At 34.2% G+C, this 12570-nt stretch overlaps 1 long non-coding RNA gene across 1 annotated transcript; it reads right to left on the bottom strand.

The window, feature by feature from the left end:
• Positions 1-444: 444 nt before the first annotated feature.
• LOC145678316 (uncharacterized) lies at positions 445-10780 on the bottom strand. Its single transcript, XR_014130357.1, has 2 exons — positions 10508-10780; positions 445-574 (listed from the first exon to the last, which is right to left on the bottom strand). It is a non-coding gene; the product is annotated as an uncharacterized LOC145678316 (long non-coding RNA).
• Between the last annotated feature and the right edge of the window lie 1790 nt (positions 10781-12570).

Raw genomic sequence — 12570 nt, 5'->3', positions numbered from 1 at the left:
TGCATGTTTTACAGGCGCCTGTACACCACCTGTATTTTCTGTCTGGGCAATATAGACAAAATCAATTCCTTGACTGAATACCAAGAGACAAGAAACGACCTAAGAAATGCCCTTTGCCCCTCCTCCCGCTCCCAAGCAAAACCTGAAATAACGCTACTGAATACATGCAAGTGAATAAATGACGTTCGCATTTTCTTATATACGTATAAAGAAAACAAACAAACAAAAAGAAAAACGCATATCAAATATCGCGCCTTCACGACCAATACACCAAAAGAAGTTCCTTTCTTCTACCCGTAATGCAAACAATCTAGTTCCATTTACCTATACTTACCTTACCAAAACAAAACAAAAAAAAAAAACAAACAAACAAACAAACAAAAAAAAACCTATAGAAACTTATTATATATTCGGACTTAACTTTCTTTAATTTTTTACATAGTACTTACTTGAAGTAGGCGAAACATATGGTTTATTCAGGTATCCCATCTCCTTGAAGAGCCCACATCTGTCTAAATCTGGTTTCCAATCCTTCGCCATCTTCAGATATATTTATTTCGTTGAACTGTCGAAGCTACAAAGGAAAGAAGTGATTTAATAACGATTAATTTGGTTGGTACCGTACAAGTCTTTACATCAGAGAACAGATTTGACGTTCTATTAAAAAGTTCTAGACCTAAATATAGGATATTATATACGAAAACATTTGGGCTAAAAAACATATTCATTAAAAGTCAATATTCAAAATTAGGTTCAAATGTTGGCGAAGAAAATGGTCCATGGTGTTGAGTGGAATGAACATGAAATAGAGCGCGATAGGCATTTATAGTAATAGTAGTATTTTATTAACAAAACTCCATGTGCGTCCACAGCAGGGGAAAGCGGGTGGCGATTGCTCCCCTTGCAATTTCCAAAAGGATTTGGTTCTTCGAAAGACATGTAAAAACATTATTAGGTTTGCTTACTCACCAACTACAGAATTTAAAGTATTTACTGTAGCTGATAAAGTTATGCAATGAGTGTCAATATTAATTATTTTATAACAAGTATTATATCATCAAGGTGTTTATATTCGCGACTTCGCTTGCATCTCAGAACGTTGAAATTTTTTTTCTAAATTAACCGTGGCACTGAATTAGTGGTAAAAGAAGATGATATAACATAGCCATAATGTTATGCATAAAGTTAATAGATGCTAAATTCAAAATAGTAATGGATTCCCATAAGACAAAAGAAACACAATGTTTCACAGAGAGATAGAGAGAGAGAAAGAGAAAGTAAAGCATGATGACGACTGTTGAATCAAAATTTTAGATGAGAATGTGGTAGCAATGCTTCCAGTGGAAAGAGTTTCAGTGACATCTATAGCTTTTGGAGGCGGCAAGTAATTTCAGTGAACACTCAAGAAAGACCAAAAAATAAAAGAAAGGAAAGCATTACGAATTAGGCAAACTACTGCACTTAAATTCACCTGCCATGTCCTAGCAACGTCTACCTTTAAACTTTCGAACTGGTTCTTACCTGCAGCTCCCGCTCCCCCCCCCCCAAAAAAAAAAAACTTAACGAAGCAATTAACGGAATGATTCTTTATTTTTTCTTGTTTAAATTTCTTTTCAGCACGGAGTCTATATGAGGCTTCGACCAACAGTTTAAAATGGAATTCGAACCACCGTAATTCATGCAATTCTTAATGCTCTTCCACCAAGAATCGAACCCGGGACCACGTACTAGCCAATGGGGAAGTTCCTTATTCCTCGTATGTGCTTCTATGTTTCTACCATATAGACCAGCGGGGAGCTCGTAATTCCTCATATACGACCCCCTGCTTCTACCCAATATGGGACAGTGTTGAAATTCCGATGCGTGGCTTAAGGTCCGCTAATTTATTTAAGAATAGTCACATAAATTCTGCAATTAATTTTTAAATTTATTTGAGGTACTGGAAATAAGCAGTATGAACTTTTGTTTTTCTTCCGAAATTCTGCTTCTTAAGGCATTTTGTTATTGCCTTATTGATATATTTCGTGTTACAACCATTTTGTAGAAAAATTTCTTTCAGATGACTTATCATATGTAAATATCAAGAAAGATTAGATTTAAAAATGAACGATTTTTCATATCTACGGAATAATTTAAAATATCAAATTTCCGTAAACGGCTTCATGTTTATTAAAAACCACCTACGTAATTGGATGTAATACTTATCTAAACACTTTTTCTAAATAAAGTACTTTGAAAAAAGTCAATTTTTTTATTTCGTGTAACTTCATTTCTGCTTGTTTGATATACGTCAGTATTTTGAATGTGGATTACCCCGTCCACCTCACTTCCGTCTTTACTGCTGTAGAACTCTCCAAAATTTTGTTCTTTTTCGATGTTTGTGATACTTTAGCGTCCTTAGTTTGCAACAATGAATAAGTTTGGTATTGTAATTAAGTCTTCGTTTAACATGTAGATTTGAAATATGTAACTAACTCGACATAGTGCCGTTTGAAAAAAAAAAAAAATATATATATATATATATATAACTTTATATTGAATTGGCAATACTGTTAATCTGGTTGTATCACAGAGTATGCCAAACAATGTCCCCCGATATTTACATGATACGAAATTTTATCGTTCAGTATCTATTAACTTGAAAGTTACAGACGCGTATCAAGACATATACAGGGTGTGGACCAATTGTCTTGATACGCGTCTGTACCTTTTAACATAGTGCACAAAAAACGATAAAATTTTGTACTATACAAATATCGGCACCGGAGCCTTGTTTGCCTAGCTCTTGATACTACAAGGTTAGCATATGTTGCTAACCAAACATAAAGATTTAATTTTTCAAAAGGCACTACGTCAGGTTATTGCAGGTATATATTTTAAATTTACATGATAAACGAACACTTAAAACTTTACCTTTTTAATTCGGTATTGCAAACTAAGGACGCTACATTATTACAAACATCCTAATTTTATATATCGTACAGCAGTAATACCGCAAATGAAGCACACAGGGCAAAACATTCAAATTATTTTAGTGTCTAATACTATGGTCATGATATGATTGATTTTAAATAAATACAACTACAAGGAACCAAAAATTTGACTTTTTCCAAAATTCTTTATTTCGAAAAACTGCTTACATAAAAACTCCAGCCAATTGCACAGATGATTTTCAATACGTTTGAAGATCTCAACGCCGTTTACAGCAAGTAATATATCTCAAACCGTTCTGGACAAATTGTTAAAGTTTTCAACACTGCTTAAAATAGGGTTGTCAACTCTGGAAAATAATAAAACCGGCACCCCCTCAAAATTCTCTATGATACAGGTCTAAGTGTGAAGTAGCTCTCTTCGGACCCATCCATGGGAAGGAATTGTACTATCGTGGATAAAAGTACATTCTGCATATCCTTAGTCCATTCACTAATAAGCTTAGACTAATAGATACATTGCGCTATAAATGAGAAACTAAAATCGGCATAGCTCTTTAGAATTATCTAAACAGATGAGCAAAATATATTAATCGATGGTGAAAGGTGACAGTTTTAGATTTACAGAATGAAAGTTATTTTTTAAATCTACATTTCGAAATAGATGAAATTGTTTCGAACTAGATATAAATTTGAAGAAATCGGTCATAAAAGAGCTGATAAGAAGTTTGTACCGATCACCGTCTTTAATCAAGATAATAGTAATATATCCGGCTAGGCCGGTGAAAAACTGGCCAGTTGGCAATCCAAGCTTAAAAGTATAATTCTGAGAACTTATTGTAATTACACATAGCAAACAGTGTAATGTTTAGAAGCAAAGTAAATTAAAACTTGTTTTTTTTTTAAAAAAAAAAAAAAAAAAAACTTCCTACAAATGCGTCATATTAGGCAATATGAAAAAATCATCATTCTTTTTCTTATGTTCCGAACGGTTTGAGGTATTGAATTGCTGTAAATAATTTTTCTGTTTGTCTCAGGCCCGCAACCAGACGGGGCTAGGGGGGCCAGGTCCCCCCTAAACTTTTCGTGGCCCCTCCAGACCTCAATACCAAAAAACACAATTTAGATATGTGTAAGAGAACTTTTAATGACTTGCCCACCCCCCTAACATATCCATGGCCCCCCCAAACCTCTGTGGCTGGTTGCGGGCCTGGTTTGTCTTGTAAGTTACACTGAGGTATGACCCTGTAATCCTGGTCACGAACACTACTATATTGTTAATAAGAATACAATAGTTGTTTGAAGAAAAGAGGCCTTAGCCGGAAGAAGTGGATAGGGCAAGCCAGATATCCACTTTGCCCGGATATTTTAATGCTTCTTGTAATATTGAATCTGACAAAATTAATACTATATAGAGAGAAACAAATTACTTAAAATATACGAATTCAAAGTTTCTCTTGAAGGCTATATGCTTTCTACAAAGAAAGGATGTTTAAGTGCCATAAGCCATCGGATTCATTCATTTAATAGTATTTTATAATTACCCGTAAGAAGATGCAGGTAGTTTTTTGGATGGTGCACCACCTGGCTTACACGGGACATGTACAAACACAGTTGAATTAACTACAATTCATTCATAGCTGCCTAAAACATTTTGTTGAAAAAGTACAGCCCACAAATGAGAAATTTAAATATTATCCTGCTTTGCAGCATGCCTCTGCAAATAATGTATTTATCCTATTCTTTTCTCCTCATATCACTTACAATCTACGACACTGCATTTGTCTGTCTATTCTCTGCTGAAGAAATATTTTCCACAAAAGTTAATTATTTTCCAAACGTAATACCATGGCTGAAATCATTAATCTTTATAACATCTGCAAGATCTTTACATTAGCTTATATGCAATCAATATTTGCTCAAAATGCAATTTCTGGATTCAAAAATTGGATATTTGGCCTTACAATCCCAACAAATTTACTGAAACAGATTTTGCTCGATCAATGCACTGTGATTAGTCAGAATTTCGAACGAATGTGGGTGCAGAACAAGGAATAGGCCAATCGTCTACACTCTGTATGGATTCCTCTTTCAGCTTCATCAATGAACTTCAATTACACCCTTCAACAGAAAGAGTGAGCGTATCTCATTTTGAAATTTCACACCAGAAGGAAACGCTCAAGTTAGTTCTAGTTGCAGTTTTAATGACTCAACTGCACCTACGTGAAGCGAAAAGCTTCACCTTTGAACAAAACAGGAAGCATGTGGGTTCACTTGAAAGCGCAGAAAATGATAACAGTCAAAGGTTCTTACTTCCTCTCTAATCAGTACAGCTCAGAAAGTAAAATATTTCCAGGAAAGAGGCAACAACGTTAATAGAAAATCATTGATTATAGATTTTGATCAAGCTAATACTAGAAAATGACTGATAACTAGAAAAGATGCTATTACTATTTCGCTTGTGCAGGGAAATTTGGTGATTATCTCTTTAAGGGTCTTTACTACAGCGAAATTAAACTACTGCGAATTTTAGAGTTTTTCTGTAATAAAAAAAAAAATAAATAAATAAAAATACTCGAAAAGTAAAAACGTAGTGAACTAGATAGTACGATTTTGTATGTGATACCATTATCACAACTCATCTATCTGCTTTCGATTTGCAACTGTCGATAGATTTAGCATTTTGCGGCATACCAAAAGCAGATAGGTGAATTCTAGTAAAGGTATCGCATGCCAAATCGTATTGTCTAGTTCACTACGTTTCTGATTTTCGAACATTTTTATTTGTTTTGAAGATATTACAGAAAAACTCTAAAATTAGCGGTAGTTTAATTTCGGTGTAGTGAAGACCCTTAAGAATTGGATCCAATGCGGCGATTGTGAAGCATGAACATATCAAATATGCACATTTTACAGAACTTTGGGTTCTACTTTTGCGATCTATGTCATGAATAGCGAAGTGAAGTGAAAGTGCATACCAGTTCATTATAATCATTGTTATCTTTTTTTTTAAAAAAAAAAAATCATACAACATAAGAATAACCCCCACAGGCAGTGAACAGAATCTAGTAATAAAAATAAATATGTCTTCGTGTTACAATAATATTTTAAAATTGTATTACATTAAAACTAAGTATGTCATAGCAGGACGTATTTTCTCTTACATTTCCTCTGTTATCAAAACGTTTTAGTTTATCATTATTCTCTTTGCCCACAAGCATTAATTACTTTGCGTAGATGGTTGTGGAAAGTGATGAAATGCAGCAAGTCTGAATTTCGTATTAACACGCCTGCATTCATAGCCTCAATAATTCTAATGTATTCTGTTTTAGCAAGAACAATGTAAAAAGGAATAGTCAATATTAGTTCATAGCTTGCTTACTTATTCAACAATAATGGCAAACATTTATCCACTTTGGCCAACCTTCTTCTACGTAAATCGATGTGATACTTATTTAAACACTTTTTCGAAATAAAGTCTTTGAAAAAAGGTAAAATTTTCAATTCCTTGTAACTTTCTTTGTACAATTATGAAATATGTGATATAATGGCCGCAGTATTCATCATTAAGGTGCTTTGAATATACGTTACCTCCCGTTCATCTCACTTTGTAAAACCCTCCAAAATTTGGATGTTTTGTCGATGATACTGATACAGCAGCACCCTTAATTTGCAACATTGTATGGCAAACGTGATATTGTATGTTTTCGTTTTACACGTAGATTTAAAATATGTAATAAGATGACGCAATGTCACTTGAAAAAAAAAAAAAACTGTTTTATATTGAATTAGCAACCCTGTTAACTTTGTGGAATCGAAATGAAGCAAAACAATCTCCCTGCTGAAATTTCGATGGAACAAAATGTCAGCGTCTTTCGATCATTAGTTTAAAAGTTACAAGGGCTTATCAAGATAAATGGTCCAGTATGTATATATTATGAGCGTGAGTGGAGTTCGCACACTTCTGGGCATGGCAATTATTAGTTCCCTTCATGATGTTTTTTTCTGGCTACCCCACAGTACTGAATGCGACTTGCTTATGTGAAGAAATTGAAAATGTTATAATTTGAAGTCATATCTTGCAAATTCACAAATTGATATATAAATTAATGTCGTAAGCAATTACGAAGCAGATTAAAATTTGGTTGGTAACATTTTGATTTTAGAATATTACCTACCAACGCTGTCAATTCAGGAATTAAAGATATAAATAAAAAGTGCTTGAAAATTTCAATACATTTCAGTAGATATCTTTAAAATTAATGAAACGTCGAAGAACCAATCTATTCACTATACGAATTTAGATAAAAAGAAAATTATGGTTCAATATACCCGTACTTTTTCTTTCAAACACTATTTTAAAAGTCTTGAGCATAGTGATGTGAGATGGAAAATTTCCCACTATATTTTTCCGGGAGATTTTCCGTTCTAAACAAATATCAGTGATCAAGTAACAGTTCCTCATTAACCATAAAATTGATTGAATTCATGTATAGAAATGTTAAAAAAGTGAAAGATCGTTTAAAGAATCTGAAAATTTTCATCGCTTAGAAAATTTCCAGTACTATGTAGGAACAAGTGAAACGATTTTTCAAGAATCGAAAAATTTTCTGTCGTGTATGGAGAAATTGAAAACCTTTTTATAAGTCGGAAAATTTTTGTCATTTTGAAGCAAAAAAAAGTAAAACAACTTTTTGTGAATCGGGAAGTTGTATTGCTTTGCAGAAACAAGTGAAAGGAATTTTCATGGATCGGAAAATTTTCATCTGATGTAGAAAGGTGGAAAAGCTATGAATAAGCCGGACAATTTTCAATATTATGTATAGTGATATTAGGTAAAAAAATTTCCACTTTATCTAACTACACATTGACCTATAAAATTGAATTCCTGTAGAGGAAAGTTCGATAGCAACAAATTATAATTTTCCATTTAGCTTTCGGGAAGCGGAAAATTTGCTAATATTTCGAGTTGACAAGTAAAAATTTACATGTTTTCTCTCCCTCTGTGTGTGTGTGTGTGTGCCTTCTTAGACCCTTGTCTGCAGCCACACATACATCTGAACGAACCCCTCCCCACGTTACACTGACTTCGGCGCTTTTGTTAGAAGGTAAACCTCAAAGTTTGGAGGTAATACCCCTCCGGTGGCCCTCTGAAAGAAACTGCTTACAACCTATGCATTCTATACGTGCTTCCACACCACATAGCAACCATGGGCGGAGTTATGGAGGGTTCAACTTTTTGACAAAAAAATAAAAATGCCACCTGTACGATGGCCACCTATCAAAACCTCCGAGACTGACCAAAAGATCTGCCCCCCAGCAGACAATTCCTAGCTCCGCTCATGATAGCAACGAAGAATGGTACTGTAATAAGCAGCAATTTAACTTTCATAAATCTCTATAGGCTGTCATAGCTACTACTCTAACTTTTGTTACTACTATTACGTGTTTACTGTATTGCGCAATTCGATGATAATAAGGATGATGATGTCACCGTTACACATTACCATGGACAAGCAGTTACCCAAAGGGGTTAGTCCTCTGTACTAGGTTAGGTCTACACCCTTCGTGTACATGCTACTTCAGTGCAATATGGAATGGAAGACAAATACAAGCCTGGATTCGAACTCGGGAAAAAGCTTTGACTCAACCTTGGTCGTTGACTCTCACGGTTCGTATGCATATCCCCGACCTCTGGCTGTGATTTGAGAACCCAATCAATTGCCAGGCATGAATACGAAATGCGAGCGCTTCAACTTTCCAGATTAAGCAAACGATCACAGAAAAAAATTGTAAAATCGAAATAATAATAATAATAATAATTCAATAAAACGTTAATTTTTGAACCCACATGTCGTCTAACATGAAGAAGATTCCATAAACTGTATTTCCAAGCACGATTTCATTCTCACACAACGCAAATGTGATGTTTGTTTACATTCGAAATAACCCTTGTACTAGCTTCCGCTTCTTAACGAAAATATATTAAAACACTAGCAAATCTCTACCTGGTAATACGAATACAGTTCTGCTTGGGAAATGAAAAGTTTCTTCCACTGAATTATTTATTATAAAAACCTAATAATAATAATAATAATAATAATAATAATAATAATAATAATAATAATAATAATAATAATAATAATAATAATAATAATAATAATAATAATAATAATATAATACACTATTCAACTTCCAAAACAGGTTTATCCAAATAGTTTCATGTACTTCAAATAAAACAGGATTTAATTATGAATGTCCCCTTTTCGAAATAATTCTACTTGTTTAGATAGTTTCTTGTGGTTTAAACCAAAGAACGAAAAATGTTTTAAATCGTGTGAACTTCGTGGTGACGTTTCCACATATCAAACCATCCGCATTATGTTTATCTACTTTTCACTCTTTAATCAAGGGGTCTCGTGTTTAATTAAACCACAACCCATCTTTCAAGTGTAAACCAAGTAGCGATTCGAGGTGTCCCTCTAAGTAGAAGTCCTCTCCGTGATAACCTTGGTATTTCATAAGGATGTTTAGCCTAAACATCCGAAATGAAACCAAATTATATATTTCTACTTGAATGAATGCCTGTTGTTTTATAAAGAAGCCAAGGTTGCTTAAATATATTGATACAAATTACCAACTTTATCAACTGCCTACGTAGCTTCCAACATCAGCTTAGATTTGACTTGGTTTTAATTTTATTGAATGATATCTACATACCAAATTTGTAATTTAATACCTCAGTCTTAGCGTAGTGATTATGATACGTTGACCTTAAAATTTTACATACAAATACATCTAAAGTAATAACAGGATTTTCCCAATGGCTAAGGCAGGAGTTTCCCGATTTATATATAATTCTCTATAATGTTTTTACTTGTGTAACTGTTTATCTTTTTGTCCTTCTGAAATGACTCTTGACAATTATATTAACAAGTAGGCCTATGTAAAGATCAGTACTACGTATTTTTATCAGGAGTCTTTCGTGAGTGAGTCGGTAGTCGCATTTGTGACCAATTAGTCCCGGTTTCGTGTCCAAATAGACAATTTCTCTTGGATGTATGCCGAGAAGCGATTTGGATTTCGCTTTAAGCTTATGTGACCACTTCCAGCATAACCTTGTTGTAGCATAATAACACCAAGGCGAAAGAAACTAATTTTTGTCCATATTTAAATAAATACATAGACTAAATTATTTAAACCAAAAAAACCTGTTTTTTTCAATAAAAACCATGGTTTTTGCCAACCTTGTTTCTTGCCAATAATATAGAAGGAATTCAAAGTTTGTAAAATACATATTAAGAATTTAAAGATTAAGCATCTCTGCTCTGCATTGTACAACCTGAGGATCACATACTAACTCGAAACAGCTATATACAGTACGGGTTACTTGGCTTATAGAGAATCAGGGTAAATGTCTGCTACTTTCGGTCCCTTTCCGTATTATCAGGTTTTATTCAACATTAAAGGACACAGTATTTATTTTATTCAATTCCTAATCTAACCTACTACTACAAGATCTATTCTAAGTACACATATATAAATACTCACACACGGAAAATATTACAGGCACTGACCTTCAACATAAATATTATTCACATAGTTTAATCTAGATTCCCTGTTCTCAAGTGCTTCTCCAAGAATACACCCTATGACGATATATATATGAACCTCGAGCACATAAACATACAACGCAGCAATTAAGTTACCAATATCTGGCAGACATAGATAATATTTACTCAACTTATTAATTTACTTAGCCTTCTTTCAATAGGAACTAATAAGAAGTACCGAATTAATTCAACAAATCTTTAGATCAACTTTCCGAATAACCTATCAGTGCAAAGAAAACTCACTTTTTAATTCAGAAAAAAAATGTCAACATAAACAAATGAATACTACACGGCGAAACTTCAACATACGTACTGATTACTGAAGAGGAATCAGACAAATGACGATCGAACCTCGTTAATTTCTAGTACCCAAATAGCCGTTAGGCTATGTGATTTGTGCCCAAATTGCATTATTATATAGGGTTTTGAATTCTTTCTTTATATAGAAATATCATATCATACCACAAATTAATATCCATGGTTAATCTAAAAGCCAATTATTTGTTGCACTATTAATTCAGAAGGTTGTAAATTCGGAAAACAACGATTACATTTTTACAGACTATCTATATCAACCTAGCCGAACTATGATCGCATTTTGAAGTTATGATACAAATTCCTCCTAACCCCCAAAAAGTATATTTTCGAACTACATGTAGAATATATTATCAAAGGTATCCGAGGGAACTATAGCTTATTACACCAACATTGTCATTATGATATTTACACCTACGAAATTTTTAACCGATGAATTTAGCCAAGATTATTACTTTTGAGAACACCGCAAAAAAAAAAAAAAATCCACATCAACCATCCACTAATCCTCGTTGTTACCAATGATGAAAGTTCCCCTGGTTCACGAGACACGCAATAATCTAAATGGAGACTTACTTGCTGTCGTAGTTGGAATAACTATGATACTGACACCCCATCACTCTGTAATCCAGCCTCCTGGTTACTTCGCTGTTACAAGGTTAAATAAGTCCAAATGAACTGTCCCAAAGCCAGTGGCGTAACTAAAGGCTTGGGGCCCTCACGCAAACAGCGTGAAGCGGGGTCCCTTCTCTACGTCCCACTTCACGATTTGGGGGCCCCCTGATGGCTTAAGACCCCCGGCAATGCGGGGCCCTTATTTACGCCGCTGCCCAAAGCCATGCTTTTATCTCGATGTCGTCTGCCACTCTTTGCCCCACCGAAAAGCATTTTCGCCGATTCCAAGAGGTTCATCCAATACATGGCTAAAATAGCACTCTTATTGGTCACATACGGTTGACGTCACAAAGATTCAAGTTCAACCTGCCTGTTACTATGCTTGTTGCTTTCGTTTCGCTGTTTTGTGTTTGTATGTGTTTAAAAACAGAGAGAGGAGATTATCAACACGGTACAAATACATTATCCTTAAAGCAGTCTTCGTCCATTGAAAAACATACTTCACATGAATGTTAGCCCTATTATTGTCTACAATTTTAACATTTTAATTAGATTACAGAGACAATATTAGATGATGGTGCTCACAATGAATACACTGGTTTTTGCAGAAATCGTGCACTTTGTTACGCAACACCTTCTTTTGATTTCAAATTTACATACAAAACTTGGGTTCCACGTCAATTGATGATGTAAAATTGAAAACGTTTTGGCCTTGTTACTTTTACCATGTGCTAAAATGTTTCTCAGATTAACTTTACATTACACGCTCCAATTCGTCTTCATTTGCATCCAAAAGTAGGTCTGGTTCAGAAGTATTTTGCAGCAAATAAAGTTGTAGTGTCGTTATTGATCAGTCATGGTCGGTTCAATTTCACTAGATATGCCCTCCAACTTGAAGTAGATAGCCATTATTAGCTAGCAATCTTTATGAATCACATAAGGATACATACAATGTAAATTGTATTATAGCTATTTCGTTGGAGTTTAGCATCCCTTTAAACACCAAGGTTATAATGAGACATGGACCTACTGCTTCACGTGGAATCCGAACCACATGGAATTACGCCGGGAATCGAATCGCAATGTAAAGTTAACCC

The sequence above is a fragment of the Thermobia domestica genome, unplaced genomic scaffold, assembly GCF_964235325.1.
Source record: "Thermobia domestica unplaced genomic scaffold, izTheDome1.hap1.1 HAP1_SCAFFOLD_2426, whole genome shotgun sequence".
Taxonomy (NCBI): Eukaryota; Metazoa; Arthropoda; class Insecta; order Zygentoma; family Lepismatidae; genus Thermobia; species Thermobia domestica.
This window is presented reverse-complemented; position numbering and strand designations above follow the sequence as displayed.